Source organism: Poecilia latipinna, unplaced genomic scaffold, assembly GCF_001443285.1.
Source record: "Poecilia latipinna isolate Pla-1442-1.1 unplaced genomic scaffold, P_latipinna-1.0 Scaffold2209, whole genome shotgun sequence".
Classification (NCBI taxonomy): Eukaryota; Metazoa; Chordata; class Actinopteri; order Cyprinodontiformes; family Poeciliidae; genus Poecilia; species Poecilia latipinna.
This window is the reverse complement of record NW_015114825.1, coordinates 45798-51085: the sequence shown is the minus strand read 5'-3', so window position 1 is coordinate 51085 and position 5288 is coordinate 45798. Positions and strand designations below refer to the sequence as shown.

The following is a 5288-nucleotide window of genomic DNA, read 5'->3' as shown; positions in this document are numbered from 1 at the left end:
GGGGGGGTCCGAGGAGGGAGAAAAAAAAAAAAAAAAAAAAAGTTGGGGATGTAGGGGGAGGTGTGGGTGGAGAGGCTGGTTTATGAAAACAAACACGTCGCAGGGAAATAAAATAAGTCCGTGTTGCAGGTTTGCGGGGATTAGTATGCGGGGAGCATCAGATCCTGTCATACTTGTGACTGGATTGTGTGGTGACTGCTAACACGGCAGAGGGACTTCATCCCATTGGCTCAAACTTGGGAAATGCGGCGTTTGTCTCTTTAAAACCCCCATACTTCACTGGGATTTACTGGGATTTTAACACAGGGAAATAATGCACGTTTTTCATAAATAGAAAAATGAAAAGTTTGTCTCATTTGTATTCAGCTGCTCCTTGACTCAATACTTTGTAGATGTGCCTTTTGATGCAGTTGCAGGTTTGGGATGTGTTTTTGCACAGTGAAATTTCTTTGCCAAAAAAAAAAAAAAAAGAAAAAAAAATTGCCCAAGCTCAGTCAGACTGCCCTGAGAGCACCTGTTAACAGCAGGTTTTAAGGTCTTCCCAGTTAGATTAAGGTCTTGGCTTTGATTGGGCCGCTCTATTCTGTCAACACGCTCTGGTCTAAACCAATCCTTGCTAGCTCTGGGTTTATGTGTAGAGCTGCTGTTTTGCTGGAAGGTGAACCTCTGCTCAAGTCTTAAAGTCTCTCGCAGCCTGAATTTCTTAGAACTGCCACGTGTTTTGCATAATCCATCTTATCTCTGCATGCAGGCTAAAATAGTTAATATTTTTCTCGTTTAACCAGAGAACCGTCTTGCACTTGTTTTTCTTTCTCCTACAAATAGCTAACAGGACTTCTTATGGCATTCTGTCAATGGGGCTGTATGATGTAAAATCTTCCTTTTTGATCATGTTATAATGCTATTCCATCATCACAAACATCCCTGGAGTGTTGAATATTTCGTGCATTTCTGAGAAATCCTTGAATCATTCAGGATTCTCTGAAGCACCTTCCCCGCTCAGCCCCCTCCAGACTAGCGGCAGCCGCAATTAGCAAACGCCTGTTGAGACTGCGAGTTTGCTGGGTTCACTTCTACTTCTAAACGCTCCTAAAAAAACCCCCGTTGCAAACGGCATAATGGAGAAACGTTGTTGCAATGACGCAGACTGTCAGAGCTTTTTAAAGAAACAGATCCAATTTCAAAGCGATGAATTGCAAAAGTCAAATTTCGTTCAAGTCATGTTTGACATATGCAGCACTTATAATAACTGAAGGTGTCATAGTTACTGGATTGTGTTGTAAAACGGCACTATGTGCCTGGAACATTCATAACACTGTCCCTTTAAGAATGGTTTTGTGCCATTAACGCCACAGTTGTGTAGTGCACAACTAATGGCTGTCAATTACAACATGTCCTCTCACCTGAGCAGTGTTTCCCTGCAGCTCCTCCAGTGTTGGTGGATGACAATATTTTGGTCATCTTGCAGTTGTATTCTTTCCATTTTCATATCATCACCTTCCTAAAATAAATATCTGAAGTCACTTTTTGTCAAAAGTGTTTGTTTTTTTTTGCCTACATTATCTATTGGCAATAAAGAAGTGGTGTTTTTTTTGTGTGCGGCAAAAACAACAACAACTTAGGCTATTGTTTTAGGAAGGTGACGATATCATGGATTGGGGATCAGATCGTCTACACACCACACATTTCAGATTCTTATTTGCAAAACGAAAAAGAAAACCATTCATGCCACAATTAAGAGCTTTTTTTATGTTGGTTTGTCTTAGAATCCCAATAAATACACAAAGGTTTATGGGTCTAGTTTGACACAATGTGAAAAAAAAATAAAGGGGAATGAATACTTTTCCATACCTATCCATCCACAGGCGCAAAAAGGTTTATATGCGCCATATCCGATACATAGCTGGGATAGTGGGGGCGCCAAAACGAGATTCATTTGAATCTTGTCGTCTTATGACAGGGAGCAAAAGCAGAAAAACTCTTGGAGAGAGAAAACAAAAAAACGGGCAAGGGACAAAGATAAAGACGTAGCAGGGATGGAAAAACTTTCCAAAGTGGTTGACAGACTTTAGATGAGTAATTTCAGTCTACCAAGAGGAGGCTTGTAAGTATTCAGGTTAGCTTAAGTTACCAGTAAAATGAAAGGTCACTGTTGTCTTGTGCTGTAGCTGCAGGTGCTACAACGTGTCTGCATCCACCTTCAGGAAATACACCGCTGCGTCCCTGCATCCGCCCAGCATCCACCCGTCTGCCAATGGAGTTACAGGTGGGCAGTGTGTGATCTCTCAGCACACTTCATCACCTCTTCGCCTGCTTCCCTCCGGGCCCCGGTGCGGATCCAGTCAGGTTTAGAAGCTCTGGCAGCAATTTGAATGTAATTGCATAAGTGAGCGAGACACCGCCATCATCACCGTCTGCCTCCGAACTCTTTCATGTCGACTGGAAGCCGCTGCTCAGCCGTCACTTTCTATCTCCATTCAAGCTAACGCAGCTAACAGCAAAACACTCTCACACACCGCCGCCTCCTTGTGAGGACCAGCGCCTCTCGGACCGGCTGGATCGGATTCAGAGCGCTTCCTGGTTTTTGGAGCACTTCCTGGTTTTTGGGGACGGGACGGCGAGTGGTAGATCCGCTTCCCCACCACACAGCCCGGCCTTTGTTGGATGCAGAGGGAAGAATCTGGGCCGATCGCAAGAAATCTGCACAAATGTTGTTACAAGGTCTCGCTCCGAAAGGGAATTCTCATTCCCCTCTGCCTCCGCTTGGAACATTCCCCATCTTTCTTTCAAAGAGTTGTGCGTGTATGATTTTTGGTTTCGTACCAATTCCACCTGGAGTCTCGGAGCAAAGAATAACAAATACGGGAAACATTTCATCCAGAATAATATGTTTATCCAGAGACCTGTGGACTTTGGGAGGAATGGACCCCCTGTGATGTGGTCTGCTGCCTGTGTGTGTGTGTGTGTGTGTGTGTGTGTGTGGGTTCCTGTGTGTTTGGGTTGGACGTGTGAGACGGGTGAAGAGACTCTCCACCCCCCAGGGCCAGGAACTCTAGGTACAGAGGAAGAGAGACCAACACACTCTCAGATTTCCAGAGTGTGTGTGTGTGTGTGTGTGTGAACGCTGATATGTATCTGTGATACAGGATGTGACAAAAAGTGGGCAAACAGGCAGGGCACTAATGTGGTAAAAACTAGAAGTATCTCAGTTATGCTTCTTAAAACATTTTGTCTTAAAAACCTCCAGGACTTTCAGAGAGCAGCTGAACTGATGCTGAGATGAAATCACACAAAGCTGGACACAAATAACTCATGTTCACATGGCAACCCCATCGTAAGCATTTAAAGTAGCATTTTATTTTATCATCCACAGTTTGTTGTTAGCCTGTCTGCTAATAGCATGACGACTTATGATGGACAAGATGTCTCCCTCAAACTTGATTTTTATTCGATTGTTGTGTCTCTGATGTGAAAGATAACAACCTGAACTGAATTTATAGCAGATATGTTCTGAAAACAACAAATAAAATGTCTGTTTCCAGTCCTGATGTCTCTGATTTCCTTCAACAGAAATTAGTTTTATAGTCTAATTACTGGCTACAATAAAAAGCATGATTAAAAATCACAGTAAATTTAAACGCAGACATGGTACTTTAAAAACGAAGAAAGTACTGAGGAAGAGCTCAGTGTACTTTTCTTTTTTTTAAACTTGAGGAGGTAATTAAATGTGCACCTAATGATGCAGAGATAATGGTTAGTTGCTGTTGCTGCTCAGTGTTCACATTAGGGTTAATCAGGGACAAATCATTGAAATGTTCTGGCTCGGTACATTTTGCTGATAATTCTGAACTGATAGCGTTATCTATATCCAATAATCATTATGGACCATGCAGGCTTACGTCAGGATGCATGTTTTTATATATGGTGCATGTAAGTCAATGATGAGCGAATAATGAGTGAATTGATCAGTTTCCTATTTGTTTGGGTTTTTTTCTCAGAATTTGTGCAAAACGACAAAAGGTACTCACTGTATGCAAATCATTAGTGACTGTGGATCATTCTCAGTGGAAGAATGATCCACAGGTGATCAGACCAGGACAGTAAAGATGCTTTGGGAGGCACAGTAAATAAATAAATAAATAAGAAATACTACTACTAATAATATTTAGTTATTTATTTTACATTTATAGCAAAGGTTAATCTGTGTGTCTTTCCATGATGTGAATGGAGGTGTGGGGGTTAGCTCAGCATTTTTAAAGAGGGGGCCACGGCCCCCCCAGGACTCATCTTCGGGACACAATACTGCTCATTCTGTCTCTTCTGTGGAGGTTAAAGTAGCTGAGGAGTGTTAATAACTATGAACGCATACCTTTAATAATAATGTATTATAATAACAAAAATAAGAATAATATATTATAAATTTATTTTTATTATTGTTTATTTTTCTAAAAATCTTCTATAAATAAATAAATACACTTTGAGATAATACTAACAACTACCGTTATTAGTATTTTTTATTTCAGTAGTTAAATTTTCTTATTATTATTATTTTTTGTCATTCCACTACACGATGTTCATGAAAGTGTAGAGTTGGAATCTTCTCTGCACATCATTAGCTGTTGATTAGATCTTTTTTGTTTTGCTGGGGAACCAGAGCAGACACTCAGTGGTGACATCATGAGCAGCAGGGAGTCGCTGATTGGTCAGAGAAGCTCCTCTTACACAACCACATGTTGGAACCGTTGGACTCAGACAGCACCTGCACAAATACGGGTTCTCCAACACAGATTTCACAGCAATGACTCCAACACACTCTGCCGTTACGCTCATGTTTACAGAATGTGATGTCACTGAAACACTCGTTCAGCTGTGCTTCCTCTCAGCTTGGATCTCAGTTGATAGATGTTGCCGTTATCATGACATCTGATTGCTTTTTTTAAAAATACATGACAGCAAAATTACAGTTTGTTCCAAGAGAACCCTTCTTTTATTACTTATTTTATTTACCTAGAGGTAAGAAATCAGTTCGCCGCCAGCCTGGGGGGAGACAGAAGAACAGGAGGGACAAGATCATAAGATCAAATATGAACTTTTTCAACTTTTTCATATTTTGAATGCACGTAGCATTCAAAATGCTTCGTGCGGCACGTCACACTGAGCGCTCCATCGCCACAGTGAAACATGGCGTTGGCAGCATTATGCTTTGGAATGCTTAACTTAAAGATTATTTTAATAAAATAACCTTTAAGCTTATAGCTCCACCCATGGGAAGATGGGTGGAGCTATAA

The 5288-nt window shown here is 41.3% G+C and overlaps 2 long non-coding RNA genes across 2 annotated transcripts in view; one reads left to right on the top strand and one right to left on the bottom strand.

Moving 5' to 3' along the window:
• The window catches only part of LOC106936749 (uncharacterized), a 14274-nt gene extending 10725 nt beyond the window's left edge, over positions 1-3549 (top strand). Inside the window, exon 3 of the long non-coding RNA XR_001422204.1 lies at positions 2169-3549. This is a non-coding gene — a long non-coding RNA (uncharacterized LOC106936749). The remainder of the gene's footprint in view (positions 1-2168) is intronic.
• Positions 3550-5022: 1473 nt separating this feature from the next.
• The window catches only part of LOC106936750 (uncharacterized), a 31062-nt gene continuing 30796 nt past the window's right edge, over positions 5023-5288 (bottom strand). Inside the window, exon 3 of the long non-coding RNA XR_001422205.1 lies at positions 5023-5037. This is a non-coding gene — a long non-coding RNA (uncharacterized LOC106936750). The remainder of the gene's footprint in view (positions 5038-5288) is intronic.